This window comes from Callorhinus ursinus, unplaced genomic scaffold (genome assembly GCF_003265705.2).
Source record: "Callorhinus ursinus isolate GAN/ISIS: 27379988/994484 unplaced genomic scaffold, GSC_fseal_2.0 scaffold22, whole genome shotgun sequence".
NCBI classification, from domain to species: Eukaryota; Metazoa; Chordata; class Mammalia; order Carnivora; family Otariidae; genus Callorhinus; species Callorhinus ursinus.
The window spans coordinates 14,210,812-14,233,368 of NW_027397084.1; the positions used below are offsets into that span (position 1 = coordinate 14,210,812).

A 22,557-nucleotide genomic window follows, 5' to 3' on the forward strand; every position below is an offset into this window, starting at 1 on the left:
AAGGCTCTCGTGTGTTCCCATGTCTACATTTCCAACCCAGGTCTCTTTCTCTAAATTGTAGCCGGTATCCCAAGTGTCCACTGGACATCTTCACTTGTATGAATTACAAGCATTTCAAATAAAATGTGGTCAAGCCTGAGTTTATTATTTTTCTGTTCCCCTCTTAAAAAGCCTGTTCCTTCCCTCTGCATTCCCTGCCTTTCTCAAAGTCACCACCATTCAACCAATTGCTCAAGAGGAGACTTTGCCTCACTCTTCACTCTAAAGCAAATATGACCCTCTCCTGATTAAAACACTAACATGGTTTTCCATTGCTCTTTTTTGTTAAAGACCTTCTTTTTTTTTTTAAAAGGTTTTATTTATTGCCCCGCCCTCCCAGTCCAATCTCCGATCTGTTTAGTAAGAAGGTGCTGTTCTGAAAAGAAGGAAAAGGGGGTAGCACAGATAAACTCGGCCCTGGACGTAGGAAGAGCCTGTGTCTGGCAGAGCCGGTGTGAGACGAAGAGACAATCCTTCCCTGCCACCTGGATAATCAAGAGTTTTGGCCGGACCTTTGAGCACACACTGAGAGAGTGAGGAGCCAGACGAAAAGCACAGACTATGGCGCTGAAACGGATTAATAAGGAGCTTAGTGATTTGGCCCGTGATTCCAGCACAATGTTCTGCAGGTCCAGTTGGGGATGGTATGTTTCATTGGCAAGCCACAATTATGGGACCTAATGACAGCCCATATCAAGGCAGTGTATTCTTTTTGACAATTCATTTTCCTACAGACTACCCCTTCAAACCACCTAAGGTTGCATTTACAACAAGAATTTATCATCCAAATATTAACAGTAATGGCAGCATTTGTCTCGATATTCTAAGATCACAGTGGTCTCCCGCTTTAACTATTTCTAAAGTTCTTTTATCCATTTGTTCACTGCTATGTGATCCAAACCCAGATGACCCCCTTGTGCCAGAGATTGCATGGATCTATAAAACAGACAGAGATAAGTACAACAGAATGTCTCGGGAATGGACTCAGAAGTATGCCATGTGATGCTACCTTAAAGTCAGAATAACCTGCATTATAGCTGGAATAAAGTTTAAATTACTGTTAAAAAAAGGTTTTATTTATTTATTTTGAGAGAGAGAGAGAGAGAGAGAGACAGCAAAAGAGGGAACACAAGCAACGGGAATGGGAGAGGAAGAAGCAGGCTTCCCGCCGAGCAGGGAGCCCAATGCAGGGCTCAATCCCAGGACCCTGGGATCATGACCTGAGCCGAAGGCAGACGCTTAACGACTGAGCCACCCAGGCACCCTGGTTTTCCATTGCTCTTAAAATAAGATCTGAAATCCTTAAAATGTCTCCAAGACTTCTTCTCCACTCTCAGGATTTGCCACTTCCTCCTCACCTCCTCCCCCTCCCTTATCCTCTAAACCCTAGTCATACCTCAACTTCGGCTGCCTCAAACCCTCCATGCACAGACTTCTTCTGACCTACAAAAACTCAGACTTAATTCATTTGTGTTATTTTAAGCTGCTAAGTTTTGGAGAACTTGTTATGCAACAATAAAAGACTAACGCAGTGACTATAAGCCCAGATAGTCTAGCAAAGTCTGAATTCCCTGGGCTATCTTCTCTAACATATTTTAATACTTAATTAATATTATTTAATTATTGTATTCCTCAATAAATAATTTATTATTTAATTTTTATTTATTCAATATTAAATATTTTGTCTATTTAAGACTTTTTTTAAGATTTTATTTATTTATTTGACAGAGAGAGACACAGTGAGAGAGGGAACACAAGCAGGGGGAGTGGGAGAGGGAGAAGCAGGCTTCCCACGGAGCAGGGAGCCCCATGTGGGGCTCTGTCCCAGGACCCTGGGATCATGACCTGAGCCGAAGGCAGACGCTTAATGACTGAGCCACCCAGGCGCCCCTGTCTATTTAAGACTTGCACATAAACATTTAAATTTAAAAATTAGAAAAGAGAATATGCTTACCAAGTAAAATTTCCCAATTTTTGTTTTAGAACATTATTGTATCCAAATCTTCCTCCTCAGTAATAGAGATCTAAATCATAGACCCCAATATCAGAGCAGAGGAGACCAAAAGAATCCTTCATTTCCTCTAGAATCCCTTTTGTCTCATCTCAGCCCCATCCAAACCCAGGCTATGGATATAGAAGGAGCTGTGTTACAAAAGGATTGCCTATAATTGATATATTGCTCTCTTAGAAATGCCTTTTGTCCTGACTCTTCAGGGTTTCCTCCCACTCAAGGTAATAATTCTTCCTGATCTTCAGGAGAATAAGTCTATATTATTGCTATATTATTGCATTTTAAGTCTCAGTTTCTCAACAACCAATCTACTACAGCTGAGCCACACAGCTACAACTAAAAGTCAGTATCATTGGGAAGTAAATGTCCTATCTGTATTCCTCACCATTATATTTCCATGTGAGCAATAAACAAATATTTATTGAATGAACAAATTTGCTAATGTGACAAGACCAAGGGAGAATAGTCTTAGTGTATATATACTGAATGCACTGATGCTGTTCCAGGCATTAGGCTAGACTTTGGGGACAAAGCTGTGAACAAACAAGCCCCTGTCCTCCCTCACAAATAGCTAAAATTACCCTCAAATAATGCACCATTTACAAAGGCAGGCAGTTCTCAAATGCTCTCTCTAGGACTGCAGGCAGGGTCATCCCAAGCCAATCTTATTATGTCCTTCCTCACCCTTTAAATCAAGGGTATATGGGAAGGGAGTGAGAAGTTTCAAAAGTACAATAGGCAACCTGGGAAAGGAAAGGGTCCATTACCTACCTGATGGTCTTGGGGCTGCAAATCACAGAAACCAACTCTGGATGAGTTCAACAACAAAGGGATGAATTAGAAAGATACTGGTCATAAAAATGATAGGAAGGCTGGAGAACCAGGCTTAGAGAAAGACAGACTGGGTAGGGCCACAGTCTGTGTAGCAATCACTGCTCAATAGTCTTGTAAAGGCAACACAGCTTGAGAAAATAGACTGCATCTGTTTTTCCTGCCCTTGCAGCACTCTGCCCAAGACCCAAAGTCCAGAGAGAGAGTCCAATTAGCCTGCCTTGGGTTACATGCCCACTCCCTTAGCTAGAGGCCTGACAGACTCAAAGCCAGTGGTGGGGAAACATCTAACCCTAGTACACCAGCTGACAACAAGGAATTAGGTATTATCTGATCAATCTAACCATAAAATCAGCTCTGCCCCAATAGCACTCTTTCAAATACAGAGTGGACTTATGTAGTTCCCAAAGTTATGAGGAAATTGCTTGACTAGGTGGCCAGCCTTGAAGCAGTTCCCATGTGAGGAATATCCAGGGTGCTGACTGGAGAGGCTTGGGTCACATGCTCCATCCATGGAGCCAGTAGCGGAGCCCCACCCAGAGCCCACAGACTGGGCTCTGAAGAAGGGGAATGGCATTTCTTAAGATAGAATCAGAGCTCTGTTAACTAAAAAAGAGGAAACAAACCTGAGAGAAGGGGATATTAAAAAGCAACAAATGTTCACTACATTTATACCTTTTGCTGACCAGCCTCCAAATACAATTTTTTCCCCAAGTGAAGACAGCCCAAACCTCATCAGATTTCTACATTCATTGCCAAATCCAAGATGTGCATTTTTTCTTGGTCAGGTTTAGATGGGCCAGCATTTATGACTAAATGATCAAATTAACCATTATCAATACTAGAGAGAGAACAAGTAACTACAGTAACTACCATTTGGTAAAGGAGAGAAAAAATATATCTCATCCCACCACCATTGTCACTATATCCTGCAAAACAGAAATAACAAAGACTGTTCCATGGAAGAGAAGTGAGTATCCTGGTCAGCCCGCTGGTAGCCCCTAATTCTGCCCTCTAGGAGGATCTCCTTTGACCACTGATCATAGGACATTATTGTCAAGGTTGAGGTCTACCTGAGAAGACAACTTCCTTTAAACTCTAGGAGGCTTCTGGTCAATTCCAGAGACTAGAAACTAAAGGTCAGTAACTTGACTAGTCATGTCCTTGAATCTACTGAGGATTCTGGTTTCTAGGCAGTAGCTTCAGTGTTCTGATCATCTCCCTAGCCTCCGCCTAAAGCAATTATAAACAGGGACGTGGGATGGAGAGACTTGCCCATTCTGACCTTTGACCCCAAACTATAGCCCAACTGCATTTTTGCAGTAAATGCCATTATCCCCTCTGACAATCAGAAACTTCATAACAAGAAGTACATGCAAGGTCCTGGAGAGCCAGCTTCTTATTTCCTTCTGTGGTTCCTACCTTCCTCCTATTGATCATACTAGCTTTATCACTAGGCAGAGAACTTGGCTTTTCCAACTATCCAAGGCTCCAGAGCACCAGAGTACCAGGCTTTATGCCATTTCATTTTGCAGGCTGCAATCAGTGTCTGGAAACAGAAACTGTTTCCATTCTACACGGAAAATGAATCCTTTGGAAATACATGAGTAGCTGACAGAAGTGCTGGAAAACTACATTTGGAAAAAGAAGAACCAGATAAAGCTGCAGAGATAACAGGAACTATTTAGCATTTTTAAAGGGATACCACCAGTGGTAGAAATGAACTGCTTTTTTTTTTTCCCCATTCATTAATCTACTCAATGTATAAGGATAGTGAGTTTCACTGGCCTAGCTTGGGTCACCAACCAATGTCTTAGATTAGGAGAGAACAAGGCATCTAATTGTACTGGCCTACTAAAACACATTTGATAAAACCTTTAAGCCTGAATTCAAGAAGCCTGAAGAGGAAATCAGCAAAGGAAAGCAGGATGCTGGTACCATAAAAAAGAAGGAATGAGTGCTGGGTGCACAAAATAAAACAGCTAGTACAGAGAAAGGAAAATCATGCCATTTCCTTAGGACTTCTTCAGAACCAACTATAGAGGCTACTTCCTGTTCTCCTCAACACCTACTTTCTTGGATTATAGACACACTTCCAGTATGATGGCTAAATCCAAAGGGCTAATATACACTAATTGTATTCTATCTAAGAAGATATGGTGTATAATAGCCGTACTGTGGAAATAATTGGAAAATACTTCACAGCCCAGAGGTCCATGATTTTTCAGTAGTGATTCTAATAGTCCCTGGTTTTGGCTTCAGTGATAACATCACTGGACCACTCAATCCACGGAAAGAATTATCCACACGGATTGGTTTAGGATGGACAAATGACCAAAATTAGGCCAGTTAGAGATCTTTCTGGAACTTTGGAAGGGAGGGAAAGAGGAGTTTTTGTTGTGGTTGTTGTTTTTTCTTGGATTTTGAACCCTAGAGACCATGTAAATCTAAATCTTCCTAGAAGAATCTGACTGAAAATGAAGCCAACATAGAGAATGGCAGAACTACAGGAAAACAGAGAACAATCAACAGACATCAGTTGAATATCTACATCCAGCCATCACTGAAACTAGGCCTTCTTCTGGATGTTTTTCCCTTGAGTAAATAAATCCCCTTTCTGTTTAAGCTAATTTGAATTGGGTTCTGTTGCTTGTAATGAGAAGAGCCCTAAACTGAACACCCAAAAGCAATTTCAAAGCTGGAAGAATCTTAAGAAAATAGAATGTCAATATAAAATCATTCTGGGTCTTATAGGTTGAAATGCTAAATAGCAAATCATTGCTTAATATCAGAGTTTGACATCAATAATGAATACTTTTTATAAGTCCCCTTAAAAGTCCAAAAGCCCAAGACAATGTGACTCATATTCTAATTTGGTGGGATGATCTGCAGTTTTTATTTCTGAGGGCATGTACTTAGATCCAAATGTGAGACACCCAAATTAGCAGGTAAAGATGCAAAAAAATACAAATATACCCAAAAGTGCAGTCAGAAAGAGTTTAGAGATAATTCTTCCATTTCGTAGTTCCTCTTTTTCTCAGTACCAGAGTCCCAAGTTCTTCTGGCAAAGAAAACATTGAATGAATTCACATTCCCCAAGATTTGGGTCACATTTCTTACATTTTTTCATAGGGCTGAAAGGCAAATTCAACTTTCCTAGCTTTGAACCATAACATAGAAATGAGGAACTACCCTATTTCTAACCAGCTGTGGCAATGAGTTCTTGTTAGACTCCTTCCTACAAAAACTCTTCAAAAGATGCTTCATTATGATTGTTACAGTGAAGAGGGAAGAGGCAACTGGCCTTTGTGTTGAAGTCATTTATATACAGGCATCATCAAAGTAAAAGGAAAATAAATTCTTTGTTGGTTAATTCATTTATGATTGAAATGTTGTATCTAAAGTGAAAGCACATATTCAGTACTGGTTTTCCTTTGAGCTACAATTAAAAATTGGAAATAGAGCCCTGTCAACAAGGATTCTCCAAGTCCCTGAATTCTTTATAGACGTGGTTAGTAATGGGCTGGGATAGATAAAAAAAAAAAAAGTCCAATCCCCATTGACTTTGAAGTTAACAAATATATATAACAAACAAATTGCTTCAAGTTCCAATGTATCTGTGTGCATGCACAGGCATGCATGTAGGGAAGGGGGAGAATGAGAAATATTTGAAGATATCAAAGTTATTTAATATAGTTTTCTAAAAACTATAACAATCCCAGTTCTTTAACTTTTCTTAAAGGTCATATTTCATTCCTCTGAGAGTTTTCTTAGCACTCCTCTGAGATCGCTTCAAGTGAAGCCTAGATCCCTGGAAAATAGTTCATACAGGAAATTATCAGTGATGACCACTTGGAGAAAATATCCCACAGTGTGCTGCTTACATTAAAAAGGAAAGACAATCCTGTATTTTTGGCCTCCCAATTCATGGTAGTAATCTTAGATTTTTTTCTGTCATAATAAGTCATTTATTATCCAAGTTGCATGTTTTCCCCAGGTAAATGATTCAGCACTCATCCCCTTACATTTCAATTCTGTTTAATTCTCAATACTTCGTTTTTATAAAAGTCACTTTGACCAGATTTAAGAGATACTTCATCATATGTCATATGAAAAATTAGGATGGTGGCTGAAATGATGTCTGTGGTCCCTTTCCAGATCTAAAGTGCTTGAACCTCTGTGAGACAGGCAAGCCATAGTTACTATCACACGTTATAACCTGCATTTTGTTTTCTTACTTCCTACATTCTGTAAATCATAGCTAATTGAATGAAGTGTCCTCTGGGTTCATCACCTTCTTTTTCAATTCTGGGTATAAAATCTTTCTTTCCTAACCTTCTAGATTGATCATTGTGCTTAAAAGGGAGAGTGTGCATGTACTTAGTGTTTTCTACAGATTTTCCCCAGTCTAACTGCACAGAGCCGTGTAAAACTAATCTTTTCTTAAGGATATTACGGGCCTCTTTTTATTAGATGCTATCTCTAGAACTTGCCATCATAAATTAGGCCACCTGCCTGCATGACATCTTGTTGTAAGGAAGAGGAAGAGAAATATCTCCCTCACTCTGCCAAGGTTTTTCCCTGGCCAAAAGCATACTCGGGAAGCCTCAGTGAAGCAGCAAAGGGTGGGGATGAATGCCTTGGCTGGCTGCATTCCGACCTTGCAGAGATGCCAAGTTATTCAAAAGAACAGTCCCTCTGCTGTAGCAGAGTCATTTGCTAGAATCTGTGTACAGGAGAGATGTGGCTTTCCCCTCAGCCCTTTTGGGAGCTCACATTTGATAAAGACTTTAAGCCTGAATTCAAGAACCCCACAACATACCTGATTTAAAAAAAAAAAAAAAAGTTTTATAGAGAGAATACCAAACTACCTCTCACCACAGCTGGTCTCTGAGAGGAGCGCAAGTACAGGATCATCGCTGTACACTTCTTCCAAATGTGAACAGTGACAATTCTGGGAGGTCTGCTTGGCTCAGCTGAAAGATCCTCACCCAAGGTTTTCTTCCAGTGACTGATGAATTCTAAGGATGTAAGGATTATAGAATCTCTCTATTAATTTTTCTGATTTTTTTCCTAAGGAAAAATTAAGGGACTCTAGAGTATTTTTAGACTTTTTTTTTTTTTATTTTAGAGGGAGAAAGAGAGAGCACAAGCCGGGGGTGGGGTGCAAAGAGAGAAAGGGACAAGCAGACTCCGCACTGAGCGTGGAGCCCCACACAGGGCTCAGTCCCACAACTCTGAGATCAAGATCTGAGCTGAGATCAAGAGTTGGAAGCTTAACCGACTGAGCCACACAGGTGCCCCTAGAGTATTTTTAGGAGGGACTTTAACCCATTAAATAGTTGCTGAATAAAAGCATGAAGTTCTCTAGATGCCAAGTAACCTAAGACCAGGCTAAAATTAAAACCAGTTCAATGGTCTCATGTCACTTTTCTGCCCCAGTCACTCTCACCCTGCTCTTCCTTAAGGATCTGGAAAGCTTAGTCTGAGGACGACTTACAGGGCTTCAGATCTAGCCCCTTTATTCTGGTGGATAAGGGAACGTGGACAGAGATGGGAAGCAACCATTGTATTTTCCCTTCAGATCCTAATAGAATGAAACTTACTTCCTGCACTTTCATGTTTAGTGGCAAGAAAAGTTTCTTACTTAAAAAAATATATATTTTCCCCTATGTATAGAAAAAAATGAAAAGTTTTAGTGTCAAATTAATCTTTGAAAACTTAACAAGTAAATATTCAGAATCAGACCCAAGACATCACTTCGGTGCAGCGTCAGAAGTAAAGCCTCAAACAGGAAGAGATTCAAAAGTATGTGCTTTGTAACATAAATTAGTTTCATACTTAGGAGGAGCAAAATCTAGACTTAAGATTTTGAAGCCTAAATATCTATTTTCCCCACTCCACTAACCAAATAACATTAAAATGAGTGTTTCGAGGCCCTTTTCAAGGGCAAAGCTCTTTTTAGTCTCAAATGGGAGTGAAACCAACAATGCTTCACCATTCACAAGGTAAGTATATTGATCAGTTGATGGAGAAATGAATGTGGCAGGTTCAGTTAGAATTTGTAAAGTCTAAAATCGAACATTCAAAATACAAGTAAAGTCATGTAGATGGGCAAAGAAGCCCTAATCTCAGATTTATACAGAATCAGGTACGAACTCTGATAAATCTTATATTTCCCATATTATAGGGAGGTATTTCTCCATTACATTCTCCTATTTACAATGAGGAGTAGGCACGTTCTATGAGGTCTCACGATGGGATGTGTCAAGAACAGAAGCTATAAGAATCAGGGCCGTATTAAAAGGAAAGATAAAAAATTATGGATCATATGAAACTTACTTTCCCAGCAAATCCTCACTTGATTAACACTCTTTTATTATTAAATATAAAAAAGGTAAGGCAGGGTAGTATAGAGATTATATTGCCAAAAAGAAAATCTCTGTAGCTCTTATATGCTTCTGGTGGGAGTGGAACTTAGTTTGAGCTTTCCGGAAAGAAATTTGGCATTATGAATCAGAGGCCTTAAAATATTCATACCCTTTGACACAGTAATTTTGGTTTCAGGAAAATACCCAAATAGAATAGTCTGAAAAGTAGGCAAAGATTTATGACCAAATATACCAGTTAAAACATTATTTATAATGGACAAAAAAATAAACAACAAAAATGCTCCAAAACTGTGGACTGGTTAAATCAGAGGTCAGCAAGCATTTTCTGTAAAAGCCCAAATAGTAAATACTTTAGGCTTTGTAGACCATGCTATCTCTGTCACAACTACTACTCTGCATTGTCGATGTGAAAGCAGCACAGACAATAGTAAGCAATTGGGTGTGGCTGGGTTCCAATAAAACTTTACTAATGGACATTGAAATTTGAATACATATAATTTTCAAATGTCATGAAATATTATTGTTCTGATTCTTTTAAAATATTGAAAAATGTCAAAACCATTCTTAGCTCATGGGTTTTACAAAAACAGGTGACAGGCCAGATTTTCTAACCCCTGGCTTTAATTATAGTATCCTCATTAAAATTTTATGTTCAGTATTTACTATCAGTCCAAATTACACAATTTGGAAAAAAAATTACACAATTTGGGAGGGAGGGGGAGAGGAAGGAATAAGGGGAAGGGGGGAAACTGGAAGATAATATGCTAAAAGATTCATAGTAGCTATTTCTAGATTGAGACATTATGAGTGATAGGGATGATTTTTCTTTCACTGTTTATTTTGGATTTTCCACAATAAGTATATGTTATTTCATGATTAAAATGATATTTTAAGAACAACTTTTCTGGCTAAAAAGATTCATTTCTTTCTCCTTCTTTAAACATTATTCAGAAATTTTGGACTTTCTGAGATTCTTGACAAAGCTCACATTGATTTTCAACAATAACATTTAAACAGCACGTTTTTGTAAACAGAAGCTCTCAATTCATTTATTTTTAAGGGCATATAATTTTTAAACCTAAGTACTTAGATCTTAGCCTCAAAGTCAGAGTCTGTCTCCCCTACTTTTTCATTCCCCTCCCACCCACATGCACCCTTCAGCTCTCCCCCACTATTTAGCAAGTGCATGCTGCCCCAGCTCCCCATAGTGGTGTGGTAACAACTCCAATCACTTCTCTCTACCTGCATCTCAAATACATCTCCTCTAATCTCAGAGGCTTACCATTTAAAGTCCACATGCATGCACCCCATTCCCTCATCTCTTGCTCACCTGCTATTGGCTGGTGGTCAGTTAACAAGCAACCCATCACCTGCTGGGTCAGTGCTGTGGTATATATACCAGATAATGGTTCACTCTGTAGGACCTCCAAAAATATCTTTGTATTTATTTTAAAAGGGGGGTTGGTATCTTAACATTTTAACTCAATTGAATAATAAGCTGGTGGACAAATTTCAGGCATCCCAGCCAGCATTTCCCAAGTGTATTTCACAGACACTTGTCTTGTAAGAGATTGCAGGGGGGAAAATAAGATCTGTGTTCAGATCATTTTGAGAGATGCTGCTTTCCATTTATGAGACTCCTAATTCCTATTAGCATATATGTACTAAAGGCTTTGCAAAGTCCAAAAGTAAAGATAACCCATTTAACTTGTTTAATTTATTGTATCCCAAACTTACCTGCGGCTTCCCTCTGTATCACCTCCTCTCTGTCTCTGCACTTTGTTTTAATAGAAATACATAAATATCAAAAACATCCAACAGAAGCAATGTTCCCAAGGAACACTCTTGGGGATTCCCTGACTTGGCCAATGGAAGAGCTGACTGGAAAAGTGGGGGCAGAGAGAATGATGCATTCTAGCATCCCTCAAATCATTCTGCATTGGATGGTGATGGTCTCAGACTCTGAATCTGGCCATTCTGGCCTACGTTCCACCATATTCTCCCAGCACTGCCACCATGTGCATTTCTACTCAGACTTCTGAGTGCCTTCACTGTCCTCCTTCTCCACTTGCTGCTCCTCTCTCTAACAATCTCCCTGACTCCACACCACAGGCGCTATCACTCTAGTGCATTCCCATCATTGCTGAGTGCTCTCTCACCAACTGTGTATTTAAATTTAAATTAAAAGCACCATAGCTTTCCTTGGCCATTGCCAAAAATTAGCATATGTTTTCAGTATCTATGAGACACACACAGCTGCCATTTTTAGAAAATTACATTTCATTTGCAAAAACATATGTATCCAACTGTAATGAGATTAGATGTCCCCACACTTATTTTTCTAAGAATTGAGCACATCCAACATACGATCTTCTCTGAATGCATCTCATTGTTTCTCTTTTGGCAATATCTTTCAAATACCCAATCACCAGGGATAGTTATGCATTAACCTTTAATTCTTTAAAGGTTTTTCTTCGAAAAACATGTACTTTTTCCAAAAGCAAATTTCTACAGGCAGTCTACAAAGGATACAGAATAGAATATTGCTGCTGGTTGGGACAGCCTTCATGAAACCTATTATTTCGGATTGTAGATACATGCATGCCCCTTATAACCAGAGCTTAAAGAAACATGGCCAGTTCAGCGTTTATTGGTTTCCAAGCCACATTATGGTATTCTGGATTTGTTCTGGCCATTTTCAGATAAGTCGCTTTAACGAGGAGGAAAAGCATGACATTCCTTCTCACATTACAATTTGGATTCTAACCCAGCAGGAGCAACACACTGCCACTCCACCACGTACACACGTAGCATGATTCAAATTCAGCAACAGTGTGAAAAGGCAGAGAGTTAGAACCAAATAATAAGTCTGGTTTAACAGGAGAATATTATCCAGAAACCTAGGCTTAAGCTGAATTATTTTTTTATCCTCCCTCAAGAAATGACTCTAAACCCAAGAGAGTGGCTCTTCTGTAACCATGGATTTAACTCAAAAGAAAGTCTCAGGGGGTTGCCTGGGTGGCTCTGTCTGTGAAAGCTTCTGCCTAGGTCCCTGGGATCTGGCCCTGCATCAGGCACTCCACTCAGCAGGCAGTATGCTTATTCCCCTCTCTCTGCCCCTACCCGCCCCCCCCCACTTTTCCATGCTCTTTCTCTCTCTCTCAAATAAATAAATAAAATAAAATAAAAATGAGGGACACCTGGATGGCTCAGTCGGTTAAGTGTCTGCCTTTGGCTCAGGTCATGATCCCAGGGTCCCGGAACTGAGTCCCACATCAGGCTCCCTGCTCAGAAGGGAGCCTGCTTCTCCCTTTGCCTGCCACACCCCCGCTTGTGCTTAGCCTCTCTCTCTCTCTTTCTGACAAATAAATAAAATCTTTAAAAATAAATAAATAAATAAATAAATAAATAAAAATTTAAAAAGAAAAAGAAAGTCTTAGGTAGAAATAGTTCAACTAAAGTTGTGAGATACTGCTAAACATTATTACAGGCAATGCAGAACTTCCAGTGAAGATTTTTTAGAAAGTGGGAATGGAAGATAACTTTCTTCTCAAAGAAGTCTGTTTTTGGAGTACAATTTTGCCTTAAATAATGAAAGCAAGTTTTCATTGTCTAAATGAATTCCTCTATCTTTTGGTGTTCTTGAAATTTCCTTGCCTTATTTTATAAAAAATAAGGAGTTAACCATAATTCCAATACAGGGAGCATTTCTCTTCTTGCTAGATGGGATGCTGCCTGATACAGGAATCATTTAATAAAGCCAATTAGATCTTCAGGGGAAAAAACAAAAACAAAAACAAAAACAAACCATAACTCCACCTCCACTACAAATCCAAAGATATTCCAATGGTCTTCCAAAAGCCACAACCTCTCAGACCTCCTCTCTCACCACTCTCCCTCCCACTTACTCTGCTTTTGTCATAATGTCACTCACTTGCATAAACCTAAAAGTGAGTGCCTCCTTCAATTTTGTACCACAGGCATCTCTCTTGCCTCACCCTAGGCATGGCCCTAATCCAGAAGCTAACATTGTAGTCAGGAAGATTAATCATTGTATTAGTCAGGCTAAACTAAGTTATGCTGCAATAACAAACCAATCCCAAGCTCTGGTGGGCTTAACTCAACAAAGAATTATTTCTTGTTCTCACTACAGGCAGGGCAGTGGGAACTTCTGCTTTGCCTAGGGAATTACTCAGGAAACAGAGTGATGGCAGCTTTATTATGTTGTATCCCATCTATCTAGAACATGTGGTCTCTGATCACTATAGCAGAGGAAGAATGTAGACTTTACCCTGCCTCAGCCCAGGAGTGACTCATGTCACTTCCTGCACATTTCATTATCCAGAACTGCAAGAGGATTGGGAAAGATAGGGAAGAAAGTAGAACACTTGATAAATTTTACTGTCTCTGCCAAACACATATATACAAGTAATTACAACTGAATGCAACAGATATGAATTTTAGTTATTAATGTATCCAATTCCTCAAACCTGTGTTCTTTCTTATCTTCAGGCTTTGAAACATTATGCCCCTTCTGCCTAGCATATTCACCACAAATGCACCCCACTGACAAATTCTACACTTGGCTGCTCAACCTTCCGGTCTTGGCTTAAACAGCATTTCTTCCAAGAATCTAAGAGAGATAACCTTCCTTCTCTCAACCTAGACCCTCCTTTGTGCTCTCATTTACTTTTGTCACAATAATAATAGCTAGCATTTTATTATCTACTCTGTACCAGGTACTATCCTGAGCACTTTCCACTTAATCCTCACATTAAGCCAATGAGGTGGTGTCATAGTCCAAGCTCCCTAGAAAACAGAGCCCGAGCCAAAAAGCATATATGCTAGCCCTGTATTTGGTGGGTGATCCCAGGGAAGCTGGAGGGCAAGAAGAGGGCAATGGGGCAGGAAGGAATGGGAACATGGATAAGGAACTGAGATCTACAGCTGGCCACGGGTTTGTGATATACTAGGTGCTCACAGAATCAAGAGACAGTCAGAGAGGCAGAAAAGTACTACTCTGAAAAGTCCATCCCATCTCCAATTAGACCAGAAGCAGCCATTTTGTATGCACTGCATCTGTTGTAGAAGCTGCAGCCTGGCTTCATGACCAAGAGAAGAAGACAAGCTGTTATAAGGCCTGCTCCAGCGAGAAAGCAAGGGAAAGACATGGGTCTGCAGTGGTCTACAAACCCAAGCCAAAAACATTTGGTTCAGGTAGTTATGTTTTATCTCCAGCTTTTAATTGGAACAGTTAATGCACAGAAACATAACAATTAAACAAGATTACACAGCTAGAAAGTAATATAACCAGGATGCAAACCCAGGAAAACTGGCCCCAGAACATGTGGTCTCAATCACTACACTGCTACAAGAATGCAAACTCCATAAAGACAAGAAATGCTTTATCCCCAGCACCTATCACAAATATTGAGTCTGACCCACAGTAGACACTCAATAAATATTTATTGAATGAATAAGTTTAGTTTTAAATAAGTGGTATTTCAGGAAAAGCTAAAGAAATCAGTAGGAAAGAGAGATTATATTTTATTGGGGTGCTGTGGAAGGTTCCACGGCAGAAGTGACATCTGAGCTAGATTTTTTAAAGATTTAGAAAAAAGTCTGACCCAGTAGCACAAAGGCCATATTTGGAGACTATGGTTTTACTGAAATGGAGAGTCAAAAATAAGGGAGTGGTGGGAAATAAGGCTTAAAAAGTACACTGGTATCAATTTGTGGAAGTTTTGCCATATTCAATCACAAGATGCTTAAATCAGAGAGAAATTGAAAACTGTACGTTCCAAAAGACATTTGCACCTGTAGCAATGCCCATGGCCAAGGAAGCCAAATCCATGCCCCAGAATATCTCCAACTCATGGTTCACTTAAGCCAGTTTTAGTCTGTACTCTAGGAACCCACCATTGTTCGTTCTTTACAGGCAGAAGTTCCATTTTGTTGTTACCCACATTTCAATGGCTAAAGATGAAGGTGTGTTCTTGTTTTCTATCACGAAAAGTGGAAAACAGCTGTTTAACGTTCTCTTTATAATAAGCTTCATACAATTCAGGCAGTTATTTAAACATTTTCCTCATATTTGAGCATTAACCCAGCATGCAGCATAAGAGATACTATAAGAAATCTTAGAAAAAAGAACAGATGATAACATCGGCTTTAGAAAGAGAACTACTTGCACTCACACACACACACACACACACACACACACCAACTTTTAAAAATCTATAAGGAACGAAATTATATTCCTTTATAGGAAACTCTATAATGTTTTCCTTGTGACACATAAAGCATTGCCTTTTTGCCTTTATGATAAATGAAGTCTCTCTGGAACTGATTATAACACACATGGGAAGCAAATTGCTGAAATAAATTTTTATTTAGCAACATGAACATTCCAAATACATCTACAAGAGTTTCATAATGCTTCCATTTGCATTTGCATTTCCATTTGGTTAATGTCTTCATGTATCAGTAGGAGCAACATAAATAGAATAACCCACAAGTCACCCTCCTGCCATTCACTGCTTATCTCATCACTTCCCTTGGACTTAAGCATCTTATGTACTTTGGAAACCACCTCCTGGTTTTCCTTCTACTTCTATGGCTGCTGCTTCTCAGTCTCCTTGGAATACATATTCCTATCCACCCTACCATTAAACATCAGCATTCCTCAAAGATCAATCCTAGAAACATCCCTCTTTTCATCCTCCACTGTCTCCCTAGATTTGATTCATAAGACTCACAAGACCTGGCTGTTAAAGTACAGCTGACCCTTGAACAATGTGGGAGTTCAGGATGTCACCCCCCCACACACAGTTGAAAATCTGTTTATAACTTTTGACTCCCCAAAACCATGACTACTGATGGCCTCCTGTTGACCCAAAGCCTGACCAATGATATAAATTGTCACTTAACATATGTTGTGTATGTTATATGTATTATATACTATATTCTTACCATAAAGTAAGCTAGATGAAAGAAAACATTAAGAAAAACATGAGAAAGAGAAAATACATTTATAGTACTCTACTGTATTTATTGAAAAAAATCCACATAGAAGTGGACCCACACAGTTCAAGGGTCCACTGTACATGTAACTAATTCCCCATGGGACATTGACATCTGAATGCAGGCATAGCACCTGGAACTCAACTGATCAAAAACTGAATTCGTGATACATGAACTCCCAACCTGATTCTACTCTAATGTTTTCCTCTCTCAATCTTTTTTCCTTTAATCCCTATATCTAATCAAATATACTCGAATCACCAAGTCCAGTAAATATTATCTCCTCCATATTTCTAATCTCTCCACTTTTATCCTTCACCATCACCATTTGCCCAGTACAAGATATTGAAGCAGGATATTGAGCAGGATTTTTTGCTGCCCAGGAGCCATCAGTGGTTCTCCATCGGGTCTTTTCCCTTCTCTACCCACAGGGAAGGAAAAGTACCTCTCGCAATCCAATGAGGGAGAAACCATAAAAGAGTCATTCAGAGGACTGAGGTGCCTACACAAAGAGGAGACTGGCATCTCAGTCCACAGTGGCTATCTGCTTACTTAGAGGTCTTGTGGATTTGCCCATTGTGCTTATTTGAGCAAGAGGAGAGGACAGTTGGAGTGAGATGACAGGGCTGAGACAAGGCTGGCAGTGAAGCAGTCCATACGCTACTTGGAGAAATCAAGGATGTGTGAGTTTGCCATATGTCAAGAGGATGTCCCACAACTCTTGATGGGGATCCCAGGCACAAGGCACAAGAGGCTCTGGAGGGGACTGCCAGGGCAGATGCTAAGTGGGGAGTTGAGAGAGGTGATAGGATGCATGCAAATTCTTCTTGAAGAGCCAGAATTTGGATGCTTTTTACATATACGTCACCAAAGGTTAGTCAGTGGTAGTCCAAAAAATAGCAGGAAATGGCAGCTCAAGGACTGTAACAGAGCCAACCAAGAAAGAGACACTGCCTTTTTCCCTTCTTTCCTCCCTACCCCACCTACAAGAAGGGTCTGATCTAAGGACAAACAATTATACTCCCACCCCCAGTGTAAAGGGAGTCTAAATCCTCCTTCAAAAACACTTGTTATATAGACAAATGCCAGAGGTATCTTCATTCCAAATCCTCGTACTTAAAAAGAAGACTCTACAGCTCATGGTCCCCATATGTGACACATCACATCTTCTTAATTCAGTGAATGGAAGGCCTGCTTCCATCCCTATCACTTAATTGGGTCTCTTTGTGGGCTTCTGCCAGGTGCACAGGATTGTTGTTCATACTTGCACTCTACTTGCTGATGACATTTTAGGAAACAATCCTCTCCTAGTTTAAAAATGCTAAGTAAAATTATTTATGCTAGTTGGAGTCTCACAGTGCAAAGTTTTTGAGGTATAAAAATTAAATTCCATCTACTACTGAGAAGAAAAATCAAGCAAATACAACAAAACCTTCATTAAAGACGTAAGCCTTGTGAATTCTTTTTTACAAGTCACCGAAACCTGTCTCCCAGTGCCTTTAATGAAGCAATTTTACCCTGGGTAGCCCAGGTGCTTTTATAGGCCTGTTGTCTAACAAAATATGCCAAAACAACTATGCTTTATAGCTTCATTAATGCTGATGACAAAAGACATAGTGAATTAGTCAATGCTACCTTAGGTCATGGTTATTCTTCCCACCAAAAATCAAACGGAAAGTAAAATTTCAAACTCTGTAGAGAGAAATCAGCTTCATAAATATCACAAACACCTAATATAAAATTAGAAAATGTACTCTTTTTAGAAAGTACTGAACAGTCTAGACAGGGAGTCAGAAAAATATAGCCCATGGACCAAATCCAGGCCGCTGCCTGTGTTTGTAAATAAAGTTTTATCAAGAACAACACCATCCTGTCAACAGAGGCCTTCACACCAAAAAAGCAGAGTTGAGTAGTTGTGACAGAGGCTGAATGGCATACAAAGGCTAAAATATTTCCTACCTGGCATTTTAAGAAAACATTTGCTTACTCCTGCTCTCGCTGCAATGCATTATCTCTAATTATGCTAGAATGGCTGCTCTCCTTTGAAGGAAAAGTACCTGAGTACCTGAACCTTTTCTGGTGGGATTCATTTAGATAGATAGATAGGTAGGAAGATAGATGACAGACAGATAGATAGATAGATAGATAGATAATAAATGATAGATGGATAGGGAAATTTCTACTTATATATAATATTTTCATTTATGGCATCTAAAGGAAATGGAAAAGAAAGGACATTGAAAGTGCTTTCCTAATCTTATTTTAAGAATCATTTTTCTCTTTAGAGAACGTGTTTGACAAAGATTACCTACCTCAAACCATGTTCAAGAAAAGGAAATAATTTTACCATTCTTTTCCTTTGTTTCCTTTATTAATTATTAATAGCACATATTGACCCAGTCACATTTATATATTTTCCATAGCATTCAGTTCAGGCTGAATGTATGTAGTTACTTTAAAATCCAGTTAATTTGTATGGTGACTAACATAACATAATAAAAAAAAATCCACTTAATTTAAGTTTGACTTAAGTCTGAGGAAGAGATTATAAACATCTTCTTTGACTCCTCTTCCAAATAGGGATCTAGATTACTGATCTTGAGTCTCAACACAGCACACATTAGCAAAAAAAAAAAAAAAAAAAAATTACCTTTCAGATCACCTAAAATACAAAGGGGTTATGAGAGCTGTATATTGACATTCAATATAATAATGTTAATGGCCAATGTTCATTGGGAGCTAACTATGTGTTAGTGCAGCGGAGACTGTCTAGCTCTTCATCAAACCTGCTTCCTCCTCCTCTAGGAACATGGCCTGAGGTCTAACTAATACATTGTTCCTGGTCCATAAAGTTCTTCTGCGCATGGTCCTCCATGCTCTTTGCCTTTTCATTGATTTGAAGGAGATGAGCCCAGCAACCTGAAAAACCACTGTTAAGGAGGGGAAGATGGAAGATGGAAGAAACATGAGTCCCCAGTCGCAGTTTGGAGGAGAGTCCACTGTCAATCAAGATTCCCTGTTTTGGACTTTGTGTGAGTGAGAAATTAACCTCCATAATTCTTACTCCATTATACACTTGGAGCCTTGCTTGTTACCACAGCTAGCATGACTCTAACAGGTATTGTCATTTAATCAAAAGGTATTTGTATTATTACTACTATGTACATGTAATGCCTACCATATGCATTGTAATTTTAAGATCAGCACATTAATTGATAAAAATGTGCCAACCCACGTAGATATTTTACAAATGTGTAGCAGATTCTTAAGAATGTCCTGTCCTTGATCTTGGAAATCCACATAAAATTTTTTATCAGATTTTAGGAAATTCAGTGGCACAGTAGGTTAAGCATCAAACTCTTATTTTCAGCTCAGGTCATGCTCTCAGGGTCCTGAGATCAAGCCCTGGTGGGGCTCAGTAGTCAGCATGGAGTCGGCTTGGGTATCTCTCTCTCCCTCTGCTCTTTCCATTCATGCGCTCTCTCTCTCTCAAATAAATAAATCTAAAAAAATAAAATAAAATAAAAACCAGACAATACTGAATAAGTTACAGATAAGCATGTGAACTACAACAATGCCAATAATGGTTTGTGAATTCAGATGAGATGTGAAGTGCTTAAGAAGGCACAGACTTCTATTTATACTCCTGACAAAAAAGTGATATTTGCACTAATTATACAAAGGCAACAGACATCCTACTCAAATTATTATTTGTTAATTTCCATAAGTTTTTAAAAATTCTGGTCAAAATTAAAGACCTCTGAGCATCTTTTATTTGTTGGAACATGAAATAATAATATTGTTCAAAGTGGCAAATTATATCCCTCAAATCTGGACTTTATTTCAAAACAGTTTTGGATATTGTGTACCACTTACATTGCAATTTTCTTTTGTATGTTTTCTACTTGGCAGGCACAGAATTAAACAAGCACCAGAAACTTTCATCTTCCCTTCCCCATAAGAATTCCTACCACCGCTATCCTCTCCTTTGAGCATTAGATCGGCCTTATTTAGTTTATGTGAATAGGCTGAAACAATGATGGGATGTTTGAAAAACTGTAAAATGACTGCCTGGGGGTTACACTTAATGATCTCAACAAGCATTCCAGCTGACACATCCCTCTATAAAAGCCAAAAGAGAGCAGGAGGTTTGATAGCAGGGGGTTGGAGATGGAGAGGAAAAGAAGCTCATTTTTCTAAGAATGTCATTCTTTGTCCTCTCATTCTCTCCATATGTGTTGCCTGTGGAGGAGTCTATAAACACTGCAACCCCCACCATTCCCCACAATGGGCCAAACTCTTGATAATGGCCTGAGAGGCTTCCCTCCCCCACTCCCTTTCCCCTTCCTCCAGATATGCATAATATAAACCACATATTTGTGCGTGCATACAGCATTGTGCAGTGTACAAAGCCTGCTCAAATCTGCTTTCACTGATCTCTAGGACAATAAGACCCTCTCCCTGCTGGCTGACTAGGAGCATGGTCACAATCCAAGTGAAGAAACTGAGGCTCAGGAATGGCAGCAATCACACGCCACACCAATGCCTGGTGACTAACTCAACCTGCCTAGAACCTTCACTGACCTCCTTAAACACCTCCCTCAGCACCTTCTCTCTCTCTCTTTTCTTCTCTTTCTTTCTCTTGAAATAGTCATAAAATACTTTAATCTCCTAGTCCTGAAATAAAAGATACTCATGCCTGAGAACGAAGTTGCCCAGCACTGAGTGAGGAATTAGTGGCGGTAGAATGAGGCTGATGTGGATTCATTAACTTGTTTGTAGCCACAGTGGCCCCTTTGTCTTTGCCTGGGCCCCCTGCCATTCCTGTTGCTTCTGATGGCAACAGCAGAGGTCAGGAGTGCCTTTCAGCCATTCCTTTCTGATGCAGCTCTCCTGAGAAAAATCCTGTTTCTATTGCCAGATTTGATAACTCCAGGGTTGTGCATGAAAAATACTGGAAATACTTATGGGTGGTTCAGACACCTCAGGTGCAAAATAAAGCTGTGTTCATTTAATTGCTTAAAAAAAAATCAAAGGAGGTTCTTTTATGAGTCTTAGATTACACTAGTGAACAATACTGTCTGCGAGTAAGAGGCAAACCAGCAGAAGACATTAGCAAGGACACCAAGATGCCCTTGGTTCCCCCAAAGTCAAATAGCTTTATATTTTGGCTGTATGAGTCAGATGAGAATTTCCCCTCTATCTCTAAGACCACCAACCTCCTCCAGTAATTAAATTAATGTTTAATAACAATGAAAGGAAACTAAGCCTGATAAACCACTCAATCCCTCAGATGTTCATTTGAACACACTTTATCTTCCCTCCCCTTCCCTCCCCCTCTTCTCCTCCTCTCTCTGTCATTTGTGGACATACGCACACACCCAAACACACACACATAATGTAGATGGCATCCAAATAGTTACCACATTCCATTACATCCATTACCTTCCAAATAATCTATTTTACTAAACTACCATCTATGAGTTAACCATCCCTGCATGTCTTCTTCTACTTAATCACTTTTTTCATTGATTCGGTGAATTTTTATTCAATGTCCAGTATGTACCAAGTATTTGGCTAGGTCAGCTCACCTCAAATCCACATACCTTTCCTGTGGGACTCATTTACAAATGTTCTCATTAGTAGCATTCATTGAAGAGGTATTGACTAAGCCCCAAAACATTAAGCGATAAGCTTGAATAGGTGGCACAGAACTAGGCTTTTATTGCTTTATTCTACTTCCTTCCAAGTTTCTCAACTCTTCTCCAAATTCCTGATATTATTGTGGATTCTTTTGCAGGGCTGAATGCAGCTCAACCTAACTGCCGCTCACTGGAGCCTCCAGTCTCCAAGGCACTTAAGGCACATGATCTTGCATATGAACAAGACTTTAGGATCACCATTCTATGGGTAAGGAAACTGAGGCTCAGAGAGGTGAAAGAACTTACCCAAGTGTGTCTGACCATAAGGCAAATGTTCATTCCTCCACACCGGACTTTCCCATGGTCCTCGTGCCTCAACATCCCTGCCTTCTCTAGTCCCTGCAGCTTTCAGGTTCCAGGCACTCCCAGCTGGGGAGACTTCGGACACAGGACCACACTCTGGCATGGTAGTTCTGACAGGAAGAAAGAAAATGGGATCTTTCATCCATTTTGAGTTTATCTTTGTGTATGGTGTTAGAGAATGGTCGAGTTTCATTCTTCTGCATGTGGCTGTCCAATTTTCCCAGCACCATTTATTGAAGAGACCGTGAGACAGGAA

The 22,557-nt window shown here is 39.6% G+C and overlaps 1 protein-coding gene and 1 pseudogene across 1 annotated transcript in view; one reads left to right on the forward strand and one right to left on the reverse strand.

Annotated features, from left to right (window-relative positions):
- COL21A1 (collagen type XXI alpha 1 chain) overlaps window positions 1-22,557 on the reverse strand; it is a 380,703-nt gene that overhangs the window by 201,288 nt on the left and 156,858 nt on the right. Inside the window, exon 5 of the mRNA XM_073905127.1 lies at window positions 22,245-22,411. The gene's annotated coding sequence lies outside the window, so the exon portion shown is untranslated. The remainder of the gene's footprint in view (window positions 1-22,244; window positions 22,412-22,557) is intronic.
- Window positions 412-1,108, forward strand: LOC112837934 (ubiquitin-conjugating enzyme E2 D3 pseudogene; annotated as a pseudogene).